Genomic DNA, 22,490 nt, shown 5'->3' with positions numbered 1-22,490 from the left:
CAGCACTCTTTGTCATATAACGACTTGAAACTACTGACGGTCTTGGCCTCCAGCACCTTCTCACCTAACTTGTTCCAACCGTCTACCACTCTGTTTGCGAAAGTGAATTTTCTTATATTTCTTCGGCATCTGTGTTTAGCTAGTTTAAATCTATGACCTCTTGTTCTTAAAGTTCCAGGTCTCAGGAAATCTTCCTTATCAATTTTATAATTCCTGTTACTATTTTTATGTAGTGATCATTTCACCTATTTTTCTTCGGTTTTCTAGTTTTAACATATTTAATGCCTCTAACCTCTCCTCGTAGCTCCTGCCCTTCAGTTCTGGGAGCCACTTAGTAGCATGTCTTTGCACCTTTTCCAGTTTGTTGATGTGCTTCTTAAGATATGGGCACCACACAACCGCTGCATATTCTAGCTTTGGCCTAACAAAAGTCGTGAACAATTTCTTTAGTATATCGCCATCCATGTATTTAAAAGCAATTCTAAAGTTAGAAAGCGTGGCATAGGCTCCTCGCACAATATTCTTTATGTGGTCCTCAGGTGATAGTTTTCTATCTGGAATAACCCCTAGATCTCTTTCTTTATCAGAATTCTTTAAAGAATTAAATTCTTTAAAGTGTTGACTTCTTGATGTGACCTACACATCAAGAAGTGATGTGTTCCTACACAGCAAGAAGTGATGTGTAGGACACATCTCACTTCTGTGTGAGGTGATATGGTGAAACAGTTTTGGATGAGGTGAACAAATTTGTGACAAATGGAAGACAGAACACGAAACAATGGGTGTTAGTTGGATGGAAGTAACTGTAAAGGGCCTATTGGCCCATTTTTCCTCTTGATGCTTCTATATTGGTTAGAAGTCTTGAAGTGGGTAGAACATAGTTGTGCATTAATTGCTGTTGATTGCTGGTGTTGACTTTTTGATGTGTAGTGCCTCGCAGATGTCGGGCCGCCTGCTATCGCTGTACCTATCGATGATTTCTCGATAGGTACAATCATCGATATATCAATGATTGTATCGATTGATTTTCGATAGGTACAGTCATCGATGAATATCAATATATCAGAAATCATCGATAGGTACAATTGGCTGTTGATTGCTGACCTAATTTTTATAAGATGTTCATCCTCTCCTTGTGTTCTTTTCAGTCATAACGTACTGACGTTTAATTAATAAGCTTCCTTCCCCTGACATTCTAATCTCTGGCCAGGTGTGTAGAGTAACTGTCACCTGGTAGACTCGCTTCACTAGGCTTCCTGGGGTTCATAACACAGTTCAGATCTGCGACCCTCCATATTTATTGCTCGGTAGACATTATGTAAAGGTAAGGGAATTATCAGGGCAAAGCGTCAAGCCGTTAGGAGGCGTTCTGAAAAGCAACAGCCTGTTTTCGGTCTAATGATCTTTTGCTGTTCGGAACTCTTTGTAAATATTTGTATACCTTCGTAAGCTGTGTTGAGAAAATGACAAAACTCATCCTTGAGTATTATCAACCATCCACATATAGGGAGACTGAGAGACAGGTCGCCAGGTGGCTCAGTAGACCTAGGGTCACATGAGTGGCTCAAGCGAGAGTCACACAAGTCCAAGAGTGAGTGGTTGAGAACAAATGTGTGGCCTTCTTTGGGTCAATAGACCTAACTCCAAGTTCTCTAAATAATATATATTTTTATTTAAATTATCCTTGATATTTTATTGCTACTTCGAATATTCTTGTATCTATAGATTTGTCAAAAATATTAAAATGAAAAAAATTATATAACTTCAAAAGCTTACGTTATCTGGATAATAAAAATTAGATAATAATTTGTATCTGGTAACAAAGCGTAGTTTGTTGAGGCATTCCGAACAACGTTCCATATTTTGCAGGATATTTTGCAGCGGCTCTTGGGGTCATGGTCCCCGCGGTCCGGTCTCTGACTAGGCCTCCTGGTTGATGGTCTAGTCAAGCAGGCTGTTGGAAGTGCCTGCTTGCAGCCTGACATATGAATCACAGCCTGCTTGATCAGAAATACTTTAGAGATGTTTATAGAGTTCTCTCTTGAACACTGCGAGGGGTCGGCCAGTTATGCCTCTTATGTGTAGTGGAAACGTGTTGAACAGTCTCGGGCCTCTGATGATGATAGAGTTCTCTCTCAGAGTACCTGTTGCACCTCTACTTTTCAATGGGGGTATTTTGCACATCCTGCCATGTCTTCTGGTATCATGTGATGTTATTTCTGTGTGCAGGTTTGGGACCAGCCCCTCTAATATTTTCCACGTGTAGATTATTATGTATCTCTCCCGCCTGCGCTCAAGGGAGTACAGATTTAGACACTTTGCTCGGTCCCAGTAAATTAGATGGTTTATTGAGTAGATTTTGGTAGTGAAGGATCTCTGCACGCTCTCCAGGTCAGCAACTTCTCTAGTTTTGAAAGGGGCTGTCTTGTTGCAACAGTATTACACTCTAGAGAGCACTAGTGTCTTGAAAAGTAACATCATCGGTATGACATTTCTTGCTTGAAAGGTTCTATTATCCAACCTGTCCTTTTTCTTCCAGTTGTGACGGATACTGTATTGTGTTCTAAAAAGGTAAAGTCTTCTGACAGAATTACACTCAAATCCTTTACATTCCTTTCAAGTTCATGTGAATGATTTGACTGTGTTTTGTTCGTGGTTTCTATTTTTATATTATAATTTTTGACATAGCACAAGAGCTGGAACTAATCTTCATTAAACACATATTATTTTCTTTGGCCCATTGAAAGACCTGATTTACATCAGTTTGGAGGTTTACTGTGTCCTCTATGTTGTTTACTCTCATACAAATCCGTCATCCTCAAAGGATGGTGCGGTACTATAGTTTGAGTCCTTGTCTATGTCCGATATGAGAATGAAAAAGAGTACAGTACCCTTGGGGGGGATTAAGTTCTTCACCGTTGATGGTCCATATTTTACTTTGTTGACAATTACACACTGGATTCTGTTAGGAAATAACACCATAGTCCCATTTATCAAAGGATTTTACGAAATATGTGTATATTATGTGAGCGTTTTGATTTTTCCTTCTGTGGCATCTGAGGTAATGTCATAGCTGTCTAGTAATTGTAATAGGCAAGAGCGCCCTGTTCTAAAACCGTGTTGACCACGTTTATATAGACGTTGTGATTCCATGTGGTTTGTGATTTTAATTTTTATCACTCAAAGGTTTTTATGATGTGTGATGTTAGTGCTATTTGGCCCTATAGTTTCTTGCCTCTGCTTTATTCCCTCCTTTATGGGGTTGTACTATCTTTGCTGTTTTAGTCTGTCAGTGATAACACCAGTATCTAAACTTCGTCTCCAAAAATTTTTTAGGGCCTCAGATAGTGATTTTGTTTACAGTTCTTGATGAATATGGAGTTCCAGGAATCAAGGCCTGGTGCAGAGTGTATAAGCATATTGCATATTATAGCGCATAGTGTCTACTTAATAGTCAATAGTGAATAGAGAGTGCATATGGCTACCTCAAAATCAAGAGGAGTTAGGATGACATCAGATTGATGATTTGATGTTGGTATTATATTCATGAAGAATGACAATTGGTAATCAAAACGAAGTGTGTTTAAGGACTCACTGAAAACGGAATCGTAATGTTGCTTCAGTATTTCGCTCATTTCATTGTTGTCCTCGGTGAAAGTTCCATCACCCTTGTGCAGGCGCTCAATACCAGATGTAGATTTTGTTCTAGATTTTGCATAAGAAAAAAAAGTATTTCGTATTTCTCTCTATTTCGCTGGTGATCTTTACCTCTCTCTGCCTCTCGTGAATTGTATATGATTCTTGTAACTTTAGTTCAATCGTTTCTATTTTCTTAGCCTTTCTTTCAGTAATGAGATAGAGTGGGGCGTTCAAGTTGCTGATTTCTCCTCCTGTAGAATGTGGTACTGGCTGCACAGAATCACTGACCATGTGCAACGTAAATGTGTAGAAGTTTAAATTAGAGGTAAACATGAAGCGAGGGTACAAACTCGCACATGGTCAAATAGTGTTCTCGTTACTCGCAGAAAGTGTGTTTCCGCCTGAAGCATGAGGATACAATGGTCCCCTGAAACATAAACACACAATGAACCTCAGAAGCATAAGCAATCAATGGTCCCTTGAACCACGAACAAACAGTGGTCCCCTGAATCATGAGCAAGCAATAGTCCCCTGAAGCATAAGCAAACAATGATCCCCTTGAAGCATGAGCAAACAAAGGTCCCTTGAACCACGAACAAACAATGGTCTCTTGAATCATGAGCAAACAATGGTCCCCTGAAGACCATTCAGGTGAAACAGTGGTCCCCTGGAAGCATGAGCAAACAGTGGTCCCCTGGAAGCACGAGCAAACAGTTGTCTATTGAAGCTCGAGCAAACAGGGGTTCCCTGAAGCATGAGCAAAGAGTGGTCCCCCGAAACATGAGCAAAATGTGGTCCCCTAAAGCATGAGCAAACAGGGGTCCCATTGAAGCATGAGCAAACAATGGTCCCCTGAAGCAATAGCAGTGGTCCCTTCAAGCACGAGCAAACAGGGGTCCCCTGAAGCATGAACAAACAGTGGTTCCCTGAGGCATGAACAAACAGTGGTTCCCTGAAGCATGAACAAACAGTGGTCCCCTGAAGCATGAACAAACAGTGGTCCCCTGAAGCATGAACAAACAGTGGTCCCCTGAAGCATGAGCAAACAGTGGTCCCCTGAAGCATGAGCAAACAGTGGTCCCCTGAAGCATTAGCAAACAGTGGTCCCCCTGAAGCATGAACAAACAGTGGTCCCCCTGAAGCATGGGCAAACAGTGGTCCACTGAAGCATTAGCAAACAGTGGTCCCCCTGAAGCATGAACAAACAGTGGTCCCCTGAAGCATGAACAAACAGTGGTCCCCTGAAGAATGAACAAACAGTGGTCCCCTGAAGCATGAACAAACAGTGGTCCCCTGAAGCATGAACAAACAGTGGTCCCCTGAAGCATGAACAAACAGTGGTCCCCTGAAGAATGAACAAACAGTGGTCCCCTGAAGCATGAACAAACAGTGGTCCCCTGAAGAATGAACAAACAGTGGTCCCCTGAAGCATGAGCAAACAGTGGTCCCCCTGAAGCATGAACAAACAGTGGTCCCCCTGAAGCATGAACAAACAGTGGTCCCCTTGAAGCATGGGCAAACAGTGGTCCCCTGAAGCATGAGCAAACAGTGGTCCCCTGAAGCCTTAGCAAACAGTGGTCCCCCTGAAGCATGAACAAACAGTGGTCCCCTGAAGCATGAACAAACAGTGGTCCCCTGAAGAATGAATAAACAGTGGTCCCCCTGAAGCATGAACAAACAGTGGTCCCCTGAAGCATGAACAAACAGTGGTCCCCCTGAAGCATGAACAAACAGTGGTCCCCTGAAGCATGGGCAAACAGTGGTCCCCTGAAGCATGGGCAAACAGTGGTCCCCTGAAGCATTAGCAAACAGTGGTCCCCCTGAAGCATGAACAAACAGTGGTCCCCTGAAGCATGAATAAACAGTGGTCCCCTGAAGCATGAACAAACAGTGGTCCCCTGAAGCATGAACAAACAGTGGTCCCCTGAAGCATGGGCAAACAATGGTCCCCTGAAGCATGAACAAACAGTGGTCCCCTGAAGCATTAGCAAACAGTGGTCCCCTGAAGAATGAACAAACAGTGGTCCCCTGAAGCATGAACAAACAGTGGTCCCCCTGAAGCATGAACAAACAGTGGTCCCCTGAAGCATGAACAAACAGTGGTCCCCTGAAGCATGAACAAACAGTGGTCCCCTGAAGCATGGGCAAACAATGGTCCCCTGAAGCATGAACAAACAGTGGTCCCCTGAAGCATTAGCAAACAGTGGTCCCCTGAAGAATGAACAAACAGTGGTCCCCTGAAGCATGAACAAACAGTGGTCCCCCTGAAGCATGAACAAACAGTGGTCCCCTGAAGCATGGGCAAACAGTGGTCCCCTGAAGCATTAGCAAACAGTGGTCCCCCTGAAGCATGAACAAACAGTGGTCCCCTGAAGCATGAACAAACAGTGGTCCCCTGAAGAATGAACAAACAGTGGTCCCCTGAAGCATGAACAAACAGTGGTCCCCCTGAAGCATGAACAAACAGTGGTCCCCTGAAGCATGGGCAAACAGTGGTCCCCTGAAGCATGGGCAAACAGTGGTCCCCTGAAGCATTAGCAAACAGTGGTCCCCTGAAGCATGAGCAAACAGTGGTCCCCCTGAAGCATGAACAAACAGTGGTCCCCTGAAGCATGAACAAACAGTGGTCCCCTGAAGAATGAACAAACAGTGGTCCCCTGAAGCATTAGCAAACAGTGGTCCCCTGAAGAATGAACAAACAGTGGTCCCATGAAGCATGAACAAACAGTGGTCCCCTGAAGAATGAACAAACAGTGGTCCCCTGAAGCATGAACAAACAGTGGTCCCCCTGAAGCATGAACAAACAGTGGTCCCCTGAAGCATGAACAAACAGTGGTCCCCTGAAGAATGAACAAACAGTGGTCCCCTGAAGCATTAGCAAACAGTGGTCCCCCTGAAGCATGAACAAACAGTGGTCCCCTGAAGCATGAACAAACAGTGGTCCCCTGAAGAATGAACAAACAGTGGTCCCCTGAAGCATGAACAAACAGTGGTCCCCCTGAAGCATGAACAAACAGTGGTCCCCTGAAGCATGGGCAAACAGTGGTCCCCTGAAGCATTAGCAAACAGTGGTCCCCCTGAAGCATGAACAAACAGTGGTCCCCTGAAGCATGAACAAACAGTGGTCCCCCTGAAGCATGAACAAACAGTGGTCCCCTGAAGAATGAACAAACAGTGGTCCCCTGAAGCATGAACAAACAGTGGTCCCCTGAAAAATGAACAAACAGTGGTCCCCTGAAGCATGAACAAACAGTGGTCCCCTGAAGAATGAACAAACAGTGGTCCCCTGAAGCATGAACAAACAGTGGTCCCCTGAAGCATGGGCAAACAGTGGTCCCCTGAAGCATTAGCAAACAGTGGTCCCCTGAAGCATGAGCAAACAGTAGTCCCCTGAAGCATTAGCAAACAGTGGTCCCCTGAAGCATGAGCAAACAGTGGTCCCCTGAAGCATGGGCAAACAGTGGTCCCCTGAAGCATGGGCAAACAGTAGTCCCCTGAAGCATTAGCAAACAGTGGTCCCCTGAAGCATGAGCAAACAGTGGTCCCCCTGAAGCATGAACAAACAGTGGTCCCCTGAAGCATGAACAAACAGTGGTCCCCTGAAGCATGAACAAACAGTGGTCCCCTGAAGAATGAACAAACAGTGGTCCCCTGAAGCATGAACAAACAGTGGTCCCCCTGAAGCATGAACAAACAGTGGTCCCCTGAAGCATGAACAAACAGTGGTCCCCTGAAGCATGAACAAACAGTGGTCCCCCTGAACCATGAACAAACAGTGGTCCCCTGAAGCATGAACAAACAGTGGTCCCCCTGAAGCATGAACAAACAGTGGTCCCCTGAAGAATGAACAAACAGTGGTCCCCTGAAGCATGAACAAACAGTGGTCCCCTGAAGAATGAACAAACAGTGGTCCCCTGAAGCATGAACAAACAGTGGTCCCCTGAAGAATGAACAAACAGTGGTCCCCTGAAGCATGAACAAACAGTGGTCCCCTGAAGCATGGGCAAACAGTGGTCCCCTGAAGCATTAGCAAACAGTGGTCCCCTGAAGCATGAGAAAACAGTAGTCCCCTGAAGCATTAGCAAACAGTGGTCCCCTGAAGCATGAGCAAACAGTGGTCCCCTGAAGCATGGGCAAACAGTGGTCCCCTGAAGCATGGGCAAACAGTAGTCCCCTGAAGCATTAGCAAACAGTGGTCCCCTGAAGCATGAGCAAACAGTGGTCCCCCTGAAGCATGAACAAACAGTGGTCCCCTGAAGCATGAACAAACAGTGGTCCCCTGAAGCATGAACAAACAGTGGTCCCCTGAAGCATGAACAAACAGTGGTCCCCTGAAGCATGAACAAACAGTGGTCCCCCTGAAGCATGAACAAACAGTGGTCCCCTGAAGCATGAACAAACAGTGGTCCCCTGAAGCATGAACAAACAGTGGTCCCCTGAAGCATGAACAAACAGTGGTCCCCTGAAGCATGATCAGTCTTCCGCCTGATTTTCCTCCAAACAAACCAGCGTTGTAACTTCATGCTTCCGGGTTCTCTGTGATCAATATTATCCACCATTTCGAATTTTGAAATACAAATGGATCCATTTTGAATACATTATGGTTGAACAGATTTTTTGTATATGGCAGATTGTTTGATTTTCGACTATTTGTATGAACACGCCCCGTGAACGACCCTATATTAGTCTGGTGCAGGATCTCCTTCACTTGGGGAGCCGGGCTGCGATATCCTACCTCACCTAAGCCAGCCTCAGGGACAATGAAACTTTTGTTGGACCTGAACTTGAACCATTAAAGACAATAGTCTGATAAAATAGCATTGCAATATATATTAAAGCTAATAGAATGGTGTCTTACTCTGTCTCTCCTCTTGGCCAATCACGTTCTTGAATATATTTCAGGGTAACTCTGACAACCAATTTAACAGTTAAGGATTTATCACATCGTTGATTGTGCTCTTATCGACCCTTTGTAACGAGACAGATATATATTATTTTATACATCACCTGTAATGTTACCGCTGCAAACAATATATGTTTGTACCTTACCCTACCTAGCCTAGCAGTTACCATGCGTTGGTCCAAGTGGTCAAGGGTCCCGTGGCCCGGTCTCAGACCAGGCCTCCTGCTTGATCGTCTGGTCAAACAGGCTGTTGGACGTGGCGGCTCGCAGCGTGACCTATGAATCACAGTCTGGATGATCAGAAATACTTTGGAGTTGTTTATCGAGTTTTCTCTTGAGCACTGCGAGGGGTCGGCCAGTTATGCCCCTTATGTGTTGTAAAAGCGTGTTGAACAGTCTTAGGCCTCAAATGGTGATAAAGTTTTCTTTCAGAGTACCTAATCCACCTCTGCTGTGCAGAAACCCCCCTCCCCCTCCCCTTGTTAACCGGGGTATTCTGCACATCCAGCCATGCCTTCTGGTCTCGTGTGGTGTTATTTAAGTGGGCAGGGTTGGGGCCAGCCCCAATAATATTTTATGTTTTAATTATTATGTATCTCTCCCGCACGCGCTCTAGAGAATACAGATTTAGGCATTTTTGTCGGTCCCAATAGTTTTGATGTTTTACTGAGTGGATTCTAGCAGTAAAGGATCTCTGCATGTTCTCCAGGTCAGCAACTTTTCCAGCTTTGAAAGAGGCTGTCATTGTGCAACAGTATTTCACTAGAAAGCACTAGTGTCTTCAAAAGTATCACTATTGGTACGACATCTCTTGTTTGAAAAGTTCTTGTTATGCAGCCTATTATATTTCATGCAGTTGTGACGGCTACTTTGTGTTCTTAAAAGGTAAGGACTTCTGCCATAATTACACCCAAATCGTGTACGTTGCTTTTACGTTCAATGACTGTTTGACTGCGTTTTTGTACATTCTTTTTTTAATATTTAATTTTTCCCTACCACAGGAGCTGGAACACCAATATATACATATTATCTGCGGTCCATTGAAAGACCTGATATACATCAGTTTGGAGGTTTGCTGTGTCCTCTGTGTTGTCTACTCTCATAAAAACTGGCAGTGTCATCTGCAAAGGTTGATATGGTATATAGATTGTGTCCTTGTCTGAATGAAAGAGTACTGGATCATGGACAGTACTCTGGGGGACTGAGCTCTTCACGGTTGATGGTCCACATTTTATTTTGTTAACAATTTTACACTGTTACTTCACATGTATAAAGCAATACAAAAATAATTGTTTTAAAGTCTTATTTTACATAAACCCAACAAACTAAAATATTCAAGGATGAGAGAATTGTTGATCAGCCAGAATATATTATATTCTTTATTTTAGAATCTTTTCTCCACTTTAAGACTTCATGTAATGATGTGACGGGTTCTGAATATAAGAAAATAATCTCGGATCTTTTCATTTTTGTATGTACACAAGACTTTTGTACGTACACAAGACTTTTGTACAGACACAAGACTTTTGTACAGTCACAAGACTTTTGTACAGTCACAAGACTTTTGTACAGTCACAAGACTTTTGTACAGTCACAAGACTTTTGTACAGACACAAGACTTTTGTACAGTCACAAGACTTTTGTACAGTCACAAGACTTTTGTACAGTCACAAGACTTTTGTACAGTCACAAGACTTTTGTACAGTCACAAGACTTTTGTACAGTCACAAGACTTTTGTACAGTCACAAGACTTTTGTATGCGCTCTGGGGAACCGACCTGTGAGATTTATATTTATTTGATTTATATGAATTTATATAGAATTTATATTTACGTTAATTTATATATTTCGATAGCAATTTGTATGATGTTTATACAGTTTATACTGTATTTCTGCAAATTCTCACAGATCGACTCCTTTACACATTAAGGGGGGGGGTTATATTGTTTATATACGCAGTCAATCAAACTTCAGTATTTAACTACATATATTAGTAAATAAAATTAGAAGGCCTTATCTTATATGGTTGATTTTGTCCTAGACAACCAGTAGGAGCACGGATGAACAAGCCAGTCGATCCACCGTGTGGGTGTGGCTGGCCCTAAACTAATGTACTGGAATAATAGGAGTAATTCTTGCTTCCTCTTTAATTGTTCCTGTTAAAGGGCACTTGCAATAACAGCAGTAATCCTATATATATGACAGCTATAACAGAGGAAATATTGCCTATTTAAATACAGATATGAGAATATTACTCACTCTGAGTTGGTCGCTTTCGTGTGATCTAATTGGAAATAATCTTATCTACCTAACATTACTGGCCAGGAAGGACTAGATAAGATTTCATAAAGACACTTCTCTTGTCTAGATGATGACTGCTTGTTGATGATGACAGAAGCACTAATATACTCTCCATAACACTTCGTCCAAATGAGAATTAGGAGCTGTTCTGCTCCAGCGACCTGTTGTCTTAACAACAATGGCTGACTACTCCCTCCTCCACTGACGCCCTGGCTCTCTTTGTCCAGATGTCAACAAGTGATAGAAAGGTCACATTTACTCTATTTTGGTACTGATAATTAAGTTAATTCAAGTGAAATGGTTTTATGATGTTAACAGTCCAAAGACTGCTGTATTAAGAGAAATTCCCAGCAGAATAGCTGGCGAATTTAATAGCGACATGGCAATGATATCTCCGTTTGAAAATTCCACTGCGCCACGTCTTCTCTGATTGAATTTATATATACAACTCAGCCGCAATATTATCGGCCTATTGTATTGAATATTAGTAAATGTGTCTGGTTTTCCAACACCTACACAAGACTTTTGTATGTACATAAGATTTTTGTACGTACACAAGACTTTTGTACGTACACAAGACTTTGAACGATAAAAGGAATTGGTCAATTTGTATTCAATACGTATTTCCGATTTTCATACATATATCAAAATGCTTAATTTTTTTAATTATGAATTCCAAAAGAATAATAACCAGAACTATAAACTCCAGAACTATAAATACCAGAACAGTAAACTCCAGAACTTCCAAGACTCAGAACAAGTACTCTTGTTTGACTCGTTATTTTCCCTTTAACTTGTTTCCATTTGCTATCCTCAGAGGCCCGAGACTGTTCAACACGCTTCCACTACACATAAGAGCCATAACTGGCCGACCCCTCACAGTGTTCAAGAGAGAACTGGATAAGCACCTCCAAAGGATATCTGATCAACCAGGCTGTGACTCTATGCTATGGGGACGCTATGCCCCGGAAGCACCTCAAGGTAACCTCAAGGTATCCTTGTGATGAAAAATTTCAATTCCCCTTTATTATTTTTCAATTTAATGTTACGCTGAAACAGACCGATGTCTGCTCATCTCGCCAGTAAGAGAAACATTGCATTCTCTTTATTGGTTTAGATAACAGCATTACCGAGCTGTGAGGCGCAAGAAGAGCCCAGAGCAGCTGTCAGCTCTCTCATGGCGGCGGGATTTCCCGGAGAAATTTCACGAAGAATTATATGGAATTATATCAGTATAAATTTTTTTTTTAGAACTCGAATATATAGAATTGGAATTAATTCAATTTATTTTACTAGACATTCGATTGTGGATTTTTTAGAAGGAATATTATTTGTCAATGAGAGAGAATACACAGTTCTTATTTTGTCCTGCTTTGTGGGAGTGCATTGTCCTGCTGAGATGTGTGGGAGTGCATTGTCCTGCTGAGATGTGTGGGAGTGTATTGTCCTGCTGGGACGTGTGGGAGTGTATTGTCCTGCTGAGATGTGTGGGAGTGTATTGTCCTGCTGAGATGTGTGGGAGTGCATTGTCCTGCTGAGATGTGTGGGAGTGCATTGTCCTGCTGAGATGTGTGGGAGTGCATTGTCCTGCTGAGATGTGTGGGAGTGCATTGTCCTGCTGAGATGTGTGGGAGTGTATTGTCCTACTGAGATGTGTGGGAGTACATTGTCCTGCTGAGATGTGTGGGAGTACATTGTCCTGCTGAGATGTGTGGGAGTACATTGTGTCCTGCTGAGATGTGTGGGAGTGCATTGTATTATAGACTGTGGGTTGGTTGGTGTTGTCGTCGTTGATCCTTCTCTATGGACAACCCAACCCACAACTCGGCAGAGTGCTTATACTAGGAGATCACCCTTGGCGCTTCTGGCTCTTGGAGAGGGGCTCAACGTCACACGTTTAGGGGATGTGGCTCCAACACTTAGCCTCGTTGTCACGTGCACACACCCACTCGAGCCGCTGTGACTCCCCACTCTCTCCTTATGAGATATGATCTCCTCAATCCCCTATGACTTACTAGTATTACCTCCTACCCTGTCCACGGCAGTGGTTCTTGGTTCTTTCTCTCTCTCTCTCCTTCTTTACTACCTCCTGGGAAGCCTCACTAGGACAAGGGCAAACACCAGCAAATTGTGACACATTTACTGGACAAAGCACATACACGATACATACACACCTATAATAATAATGAATCCTATACTCTATAATATCACAATCAGGTTGCACTCCAACACCATCAGAGCTCTATTATCAGCTTATCAAGTGGTATCCTATCTCCTGGTCCACCACCTGATACTGTTAACCTCCTCAAGTTGATCAAGCCTACATACACTGTTGCACTATCAGCAAGATAATGTATATATAGAAAACCAGCATTTGAATGCAATAACATATATCAGTACAAATGTTCATTGATACACAACAATGATTAATCGATCAATATCAGTCCCAGAACGCATACATCTGTAGGTAATCCAGCCTACGACTGTAACTCTAAACTTCAGTATAAAAAACTCCTTGACATAAGAATGCCAACAGTCACTCACCTCTCACTGCGTCTTGCACGCTAATGACAACCAAACACTATCGACTCCCTATAAGTAATCCACCAGAACTTCCCCTTCCACCTCTGGAAGTTCACTACCCTAATATCCTTAGGTTCTTCCGGGCTTCACTACCAGGATCCTCTGCAGCTCCTCCAGGCTGCTATCATGAAGTTTCCTTGAGCAACTACGGTGCTTCACCCTTCTGCTAGGGTCCTCCACAGCTCTCTTGGCTGCTACACCATGAAGTTTCCCCGAGCAAGTATGGTGCTTCTCCACCTCTACAGAAGCACGTGACACTCCTCTTCACTGCTGCTTCTCCTCACAGCTCGAGGTCCTCTGCTCCACTACCTTTGGAGTCTCATCAATTACTTCATCTGCTGGCTTCGAAGTTCTCAGCAACTTCTTCCCCAAAAGACAAACCTGCAACCCATCGACACTCCAATAAAACGTTCCCCTTTAACACATAAACAAAAATAACCACACAATATGCTTGCCTCAAACCTCTATCTGTTCTCTACATACAGTGAGAGTGGACTCCCCCGTTTTGGGCGGGTCCATACTCCACCTCGCCTGGCGGCGGTCCTCACTCACTGGGAGGGTCTTCCTCCATCCGGAGCCGGGCTCCCTCAGTCGTCCGCCAGCGCTCAGAGGGGGCGGACGTCGCTCCGTGTTCCTCCCTCTTCACTCTCCTATTTCAGGCCTTCTGCCTTATTAAAACATGTCTAACTTATAAATAAACATTGCTACTGTCGCTGGGCACACGACCAACTACAAGTGATCACTATGAACTGGCGTATATCGTGCTTACCACAGATCGGCTGGTCGAGGGCGCTTTCCCTCTGACGGCGTCTGGTCAGGGCGCTCCCACGGCCCACAATAATGTCTCTGGCCGGCTTGATACTCTCTTCTTCGACCAGGACTTGAGACCACAACGTTCCCAGCTCGGTTCCACAGCTGGCACGTCTACACACTTCTCTTCTCTTCGAGATATATCACTAGGGGTTCCCTTCTGATGGGAGCTCAACGGAGCGCGGCTACCCCCTGCGATGTCTGGCACTCAAGTGAGGTCAAGGTCCTCCGGAAGCGAGCCTCACGCCTCCAGCAAAATGTCCACATCTCCTAGCCAGTCATTTATCTGTTTTCTCCTTCATTGCCCATAATCTCAAACTGTTATACATATCCAAGCAACTATTTTACATATGCGTTATCACCTCAATATTTGCTAGACCTTCTAATCAGGTCAGGCTTGATGAATAACTCTCAAGGAGGGAGACTCGTTTCTCCTGTAGGCTGAGATCATAACACTCCCCTCCCCTTATTTTTGAGAGTTATTCTAGTGGCTAGGCTCGAGATAACGCATCAGCCACTACATTGTCTCGCCCTCTTATGTGCGTTATCACCAGGTCATACTCTTGGAGCGATAAAAACCATCTGGTTAATCTCTGGTTTGCATGCTTCATTTTCTTCAGGAAAACTAGGGGATTATGGTCTGTATACACCGTCACTGGGTGTCCCCCCCCACTCACATACACTTCAAAATGTTTCAATGCCATCACCAGGGCCAAAGTCTCTTTCTCGACTGTACTGTACGACCTCTGGTGCTTAACGAACTTCTTCGAGAAGAAGGACACGGGGCGGTAAATTCCATCATTCTGCTGCGTCAGTACAGCTCCGGCCCCTATATCACTGGCATCTACAAATAACGTAAACGGCGCTTCAAAATCTGGCGACACTAGTACAGGTGCCTCAGTCAACAGTCTTTTGGTCTTCTCAAACGCTTCTTGTGCTGTTCCATTCCACTCCCACTTCTTGCTCTTTGATAGCAAACTCGTCATAGGAGCGGCTACGGTGGAGAAATTTTCACAGAACTTCCGGTAATACCCAATCATACCGAGGTATCTCAACAATTCTTTCTTACTCCTGGGCACCGGGAAGTTGTCAATGGCCTCCACCTTTGTTCTTACCGGAGCAACCTCGCCTTGCCCTACTATATATCCAAGGTACTCCAGGCGGGCTCTCCCGAACTCGCTTTTTGCCAAGTTGATCGTCATGTTGGCCTTCTCCAACCGATCGAACAAATCTAAAAGTCGATCCACGTGATCCTTCCAGGAATCAGCGAACACCACAATATCATCGATGTACACTGCACATCCAGTCGCGCCTTGTAATACCTGATTCATTACTCGTTGAAAACAACTACCACTATTCTTCATTCCGAACGGCACCACTTTATATTGGTACAAGCCGTCGGGTGTCACGAACGCTGAGATCCTCTTGGCCTCCTCAGACAGGGGAATCTGGTAGTATCCCTTCAACAGGTCTATCTTCGAGACATACCGTGCACTCCCAATCCGATCTATGCAATCGTCAATGCGCGGTATCGGAAACGAGTCAGCGACCGTGAGTGCATTCACTTTCCTATAATCGGTACAGAACCGGTACGTGCCGTCACTCTTCTTCACGAGGAGGCACGGCGAACTCCAGTCACTGTCGCTAACCTCTGCCAAGTCGTTATCTAGCAGATACTTCACTTCTGCTCTCATTGCCGCTGCTTTCTCCGGGTTAACTCTGTAAGGGTGCTGCTTGATGGGCTCAGCACTCCCTACATTCACTTCGTGCACCGTTCCGCGGTGTCTTCTAGGCACGTCCGTGAATAACGACTTATTCCTCCGTAGGATCTCCACTAGCTCCTGTCGTTGGTCATCCTCCAAATGACCCAGACGCTCACCTATCTTGGCCAGGCTTTCTGTATTTGATATCTTCGCGCCATCGGCCTTCTCTAACTTACAGTTCTCCTCTTCTATCCCTTTGCCGTCTCCTCCACACAGCACCGTCGCCTGCAATGGGGTTTCCATCGGTTCTTCATCGCCTAGAGGCTTATCTCTGTCATAGTACCTCTTTATCATGTTCACGTGGCAAACCTGTGACTTCCTCGGACGATCTGGCATGTGGATTACATAATTCACATCCCCTAATGCCTTCTGGATGGTATATGGTCCACAAAATCTCGACTCGTATATACTTCCTTTTACCGGTAGCAGGACTAACACCTGATCTCCTTCTTGAAATTTCCTGCCCTTCGCCTTCCTGTCGTGGTACCTTACCATCTCTGCCTGGGATGTCCTCAAATTTTCCTTGGCCAAATCTCTGGCCCTAGAGAGTCGCTCTCTAAAAGTCTTCACATATTTTCCCACGTCCACCTTAGGCCTATCCACGGTGAGCTGCTCCTTCAGCGCGCCCACTGGGCTCCTCACGGAGTGTCCGTACACCAGTTGAAATGGGGTGAATCCGAGTGATTCTACTACCGCATCCCTGATGGCGAACAACACGGATGGTAATGCCTCGTCCCAACTACTCCCTTCCTCAGCGCAGTATATCCTCAACAAGCTCTTTAGCGTTCCATGGAAACGCTCCAATGCTCCCTGCGACTGAGGGTGATACGGTGACGAGCGCACTTGCTCTACTCTCCATCCTTTCACAGTTTCCCTAAACAACTTCGACTGGAAGACACTCCCCTGGTCCGTCTGGATAACCTTGGGCATTCCTACCCACGCAATGTAGTTCTGTAGTCTATCCAGAACGGCTCTCGACGTCACTCTTCTCAGGGGGATTGCTTCAGGGAAACGGGTGGCCGTGCACATTATGGTCAGTAAGTACTCGTGGCCTTTTCTGGTCCTCGGCAACGGACCTACACAGTCTATCAAGACTCTCTCAAAAGGCTCGCCAAATGCCGGTATGGGCTTTAAGGGTGCCTTTGGTATAGCCGGAGCCGGCTTACCTGCACGTTGGCACGCCAAACATGTCCTACAATATTTCTTTACCTCCTCCCACACGTTCGGCCAGTAGAAGTGCTCCTGCACCTTATTTAAGGTCTTCTTCACCCCTAAATGCCCTGCCATATCTACGGAGTGGGCTAGTTCTAACACAGCCGCCCTAAACTCCTTCGGCACTAACACTTGGTGTTTCTCCAACCATACCTTATCTGCGCCGGCTTTGTCCGGTCGCCATTTCCTCATTAGTACATCTTCGTCCAAGTAGTAATACACGGGGGACTCCGGACATGAATTTCCCCCTTTTGCCTCCATGATTAGATCTATAAACTCCTCTTTCTGAGCCCTAATCAGGTCCGCTCGGTTCACGCTGAACTTTTCAGGTAGGGTCATTTTCACTTCCTGTCTCCTCGAATCCTCATTCTCCTGAGCTCGATCTTCGTCGAACAGCCCAGACATGTCCATGTTGACCTCCTCCCTTGGTGGAGTCGACACTGCCATATCATCTCCAATGTCTTCCTCGGCGGCTACGTCCGACTCTGTCACTACACAGGCCGGGTATACGATGACTTGACTGTCCTCTGCCTCATTTTCAAGGATGCTGGCTAGATCTATCTTGTCCGGCGTTCCACTTGTACCGCGGTCCTTCTGGTTCACCTCCGGCACAGCTTTTACTATCAGCTCTGGCAGCACCTTGGACCCACACAAGTCGTTCCCCAGGATCACTTGGACTCCTGGAACAGGTATGTTGGGGCACACTCCCAACATCACCTCCGCCGACAAATAATCTGACTTCAACTGGACAGCACACACGGGCATGTCACTCTGAGACAACAACCCATGAACCTTTATCCTCCTACTGCCAGCTAACAGTCGATCATTTCTTATTAGGCCTCTCAGAATCAAGCTCTGATTGGCTCCAGTATCCCTGAGGATACTAACCTCCACCTCGGGTTGACCTTCTATGCCGACCCAACCTTTACTAATGAACGGCCTATACCGCTCGTTCATCAAATCTACCTTCTGTGGTTTGTCTTGTTGTACATCAACGTACTTCTTCCGGGGATCACATGTCGTCAGGGCCACGACTCTCTTGCCCTGCCGACAATCTCGCATCATGTGACCTGATCTGTTGCACTTGTAGCATCTCATTTGGGAGAAATCTCTCCTATACGCCCCCGAGTGGCTCTGACTCTGCCCACTCGTAATGGAGTTCCTCGGGCCAGATGTACTACTCATACTCTGTGGAGCTTCATTGGACTCTTGTCTCCTCTGCACATTTTTATTTTCCTGCTTACCTCCAGCAGGCGGACTCGGCAACTTTCCTTCCTGGGGCTTAAAACTAGCTGGTCTGCTTGTCTGCCCCCCAAAACTTCTTCCTCCCCAGACTCCACTGGGTCTGCTATTGCTGCGTCTCGCCTCGCTTCTTACTCTGTTCTCTCTTAAGCTCTTGTACGCTTCAGTAATCATATCCGCCCTATCTGCGGCATCTTTCACCTCCTTTATCCCTGCTTCTTGGATCTTGAACTTTGTTTCGGGATGCATCATCTCCAAGAACTTCTCCATGACCATCAGTTGCTTCAGGTCAGCGTAAGATCCAACTCCAGCAGCCTCAATCCACTTCTGGAATCGTCTTTCCAGATCTCTTGCTGTCTCAGCAAACGTACACGCTCCAACTTTGATCATCTCTCTGAAGCGCTTCCTATAAGCTTCTGGGGTTAACTGAAACGAGCGCAATATGCTGCTCTTTACTGTGGCATAATCCTGGCACTCTTCCAGTGACAATTGGGTGTATGCCTCCCTGGCTGCACCGGTCAATCTTAACTGGACCAGCTGGGCCCATTCCTCCTGTGGCCACTCCTTGATACTGGCTACTTTCTCAAAATGCTCGAAGAAGCTCTCTGCCTCTTCGGGCACAAACAAGGGAATGTCCTTCTCCCTAACCCTAACATCTGTTGGGTGTGATACCTGGGTGGTGCTCTCTGGCAACCCATGTTCAATCCTTTGCTCAGCCAAGGTTCTGTTCGCTTCTATCTGCATTTGTTTTTTTCTCTCTTTTTCTTTTTCCACCTCTAGCCTTGCTTTCTCTTTTTCTTTCTCCTGTTCCAACTCCAGTTCTCTTACTCTGGTTTTCTCTTTTTCTTTCTCCACCTCTAGTCTTGCTTTCTCTTTTTCTATTTCCAGTCTGGTTTTTTCTTTTTCTACTTCCAGCCTGGTTTTTTCTTTTTCCTTCTCTGCTTCATTTTTCATCTGGAGTTCTAATTTCATCTTTTCCAGCTGGAACTGTCTCTCCTTGTCCTCTCGTTGTTGCTGCATCTGGAGCTCTAACTGGAATCTCTCCAAGCTCCTATTTCGGCTACTCCTGCTACTGCGGCTACTCTTGCTGCTCCTACTCGATCCCTGGGATCTCACTTCATCCTGCCCATCATCCTCCTTTCCACTTTCAGCTCCTTTTTGGGCTCCTTGCTCTGCCGCTTCATTTTTGGCTCTTAACTGCCTCAGGATCTCATCCTTCATCCCAGCTACTTTAGATGCTTTCAACCTAATGCCACATTTTTCTGCTATTTGTTTCAATTGATCCCTCGTGCAACCTTCCAAGTCCTCAGGCTTGCCTGACTCCACAAACGCTTGCACCTTATCCATCTTTGTCCTGTGAGTCTTCCCAAGAGAGAGAGTATACACCTGCGGTCACACAGTTTATCTCAGCAGGGGTGTACAAATCCACTCTTGGACAGGGTGTGGGTGTGTCAGTTCACTCTCCCGGACACAGGCCCCCAATTTATTATAGACTGTGGGTTGGTTGGTGTTGTCGTCGTTGATCCTTCTCTATGGACAACCCAACCCACAACTCGGCAGAGTGCTTATACTAGGAGATCACCCTTGGCGCTTCTGGCTCTTGGAGAGGGGCTCAACGTCACACGTTTAGGGGATGCGGCTCCAACACTTAGCCTCGTTGTCACGTGCACACACCCACTCGAGCCGCTGTGACTCCCCACTCTCTCCTTATGAGATATGATCTCCTCAATCCCCTATGACTTACTAGTATTACCTCCTACCCTGTCCACGGCAGTGGTTCTTGGTTCTTTCTCTCTCTCTCTCCTTCTTTACTACCTCCTGGGAAGCCTCACTAGGACAAGGGCAAACACCAGCAAATTGTGACACATTTACTGGACAAAGCACATACACGATACATACACACCTATAATAATAATGAATCCTATACTCTATAATATCACAATCAGGTTGCACTCCAACACCATCAGAGCTCTATTATCAGCTTATCAAGTGGTATCCTATCTCCTGGTCCACCACCTGATACTGTTAACCTCCTCAAGTTGATCAAGCCTACATACACTGTTGCACTATCAGCAAGATAATGTATATATAGAAAACCAGCATTTGAATGCAATAACATATATCAGTACAAATGTTCATTGATACACAACAATGATTAATCGATCAATATCAGTCCCAGAACGCATACATCTGTAGGTAATCCAGCCTACGACTGTAACTCTAAACTTCAGTATAAAAAACTCCTTGACATAAGAATGCCAACAGTCACTCACCTCTCACTGCGTCTTGCACGCTAATGACAACCAAACACTATCGACTCCCTATAAGTAATCCACCAGAACTTCCCCTTCCACCTCTGGAAGTTCACTACCCTAATATCCTTAGGTTCTTCCGGGCTTCACTACCAGGATCCTCTGCAGCTCCTCCAGGCTGCTATCATGAAGTTTCCTTGAGCAACTACGGTGCTTCACCCTTCTGCTAGGGTCCTCCACAGCTCTCTTGGCTGCTACACCATGAAGTTTCCCCGAGCAAGTATGGTGCTTCTCCACCTCTACAGAAGCACGTGACACTCCTCTTCACTGCTGCTTCTCCTCACAGCTCGAGGTCCTCTGCTCCACTACCTTTGGAGTCTCATCAATTACTTCATCTGCTGGCTTCGAAGTTCTCAGCAACTTCTTCCCCAAAAGACAAACCTGCAACCCATCGACACTCCAATAAAACGTTCCCCTTTAACACATAAACAAAAATAACCACACAATATGCTTGCCTCAAACCTCTATCTGTTCTCTACATACAGTGAGAGTGGACTCCCCCGTTTTGGGCGGGTCCATACTCCACCTCGCCTGGCGGCGGTCCTCACTCACTGGGAGGGTCTTCCTCCATCCGGAGCCGGGCTCCCTCAGTCGTCCGCCAGCGCTCAGAGGGGGCGGACGTCGCTCCGTGTTCCTCCCTCTTCACTCTCCTATTTCAGGCCTTCTGCCTTATTAAAACATGTCTAACTTATAAATAAACATTGCTACTGTCGCTGGGCACACGACCAACTACAAGTGATCACTATGAACTGGCGTATATCGTGCTTACCACAGATCGGCTGGTCGAGGGCGCTTTCCCTCTGACGGCGTCTGGTCAGGGCGCTCCCACGGCCCACAATAATGTCTCTGGCCGGCTTGATACTCTCTTCTTCGACCAGGACTTGAGACCACAACGTTCCCAGCTCGGTTCCACAGCTGGCACGTCTACACACTTCTCTTCTCTTCGAGATATATCACTAGGGGTTCCCTTCTGATGGGAGCTCAACGGAGCGCGGCTACCCCCTGCGATGTCTGGCACTCAAGTGAGGTCAAGGTCCTCCGGAAGCGAGCCTCACGCCTCCAGCAAAATGTCCACGTCTCCTAGCCAGTCATTTATCTGTTTTCTCCTTCATTGCCCATAATCTCAAACTGTTATACATATCCAAGCAACTATTTTACATATGCGTTATCACCTCAATATTTGCTAGACCTTCTAATCAGGTCAGGCTTGATGAATAACTCTCAAGGAGGGAGACTCGTTTCTCCTGTAGGCTGAGATCATAACAATTGTCCTGCTGAGATGTGTGGGAGTACATTGTCCTGCTGAGATGTGTGGGAGTACATTGTCCTGCTGAGATGTGTGGGAGTACATTGTGTCCTGCTGAGATGTGTGGGAGTGCATTGTCCTGCTGAGATGTGTGGGAGTGCATTGTCCTGCTGAGATGTGTGGGAATGCATTGTCCTGCTGAGACGTGTGGGAGTGTATTGTCCTGCTGAGATGTGTGGGAGTACATTGTCCTGCTGAGATGTGTGGGAGTACATTGTCCTGCTGAGATGTGTGGGAGTGCATTGTCCTGCTGAGACGTGTGGGAGTGTATTGTCCTGCTGAGATGTGTGGGAGTACATTGTCCTGCTGAGATGTGTGGGAGTACATTGTCCTGCTGAGATGTGTGGGAGTACATTGTGTCCTGCTGAGATGTGTGGGAGTGCATTGTGTCCTGCTGAGATGTGTGGGAGTGCATTGTG

At 45.6% G+C, this 22,490-nt stretch overlaps 1 protein-coding gene across 1 annotated transcript in view; it reads right to left on the bottom strand.

Moving 5' to 3' along the window:
* The window catches only part of LOC138358173 (mucin-22-like), a 50,692-nt gene that overhangs the window by 16,061 nt on the left and 12,141 nt on the right, over window positions 1–22,490 (bottom strand). The window lies entirely within an intron of this gene.

This window comes from Procambarus clarkii, chromosome 82 (assembly GCF_040958095.1).
Source record: "Procambarus clarkii isolate CNS0578487 chromosome 82, FALCON_Pclarkii_2.0, whole genome shotgun sequence".
NCBI lineage: Eukaryota > Metazoa > Arthropoda > Malacostraca > Decapoda > Cambaridae > Procambarus > Procambarus clarkii.
This window is presented reverse-complemented; position numbering and strand designations above follow the sequence as displayed.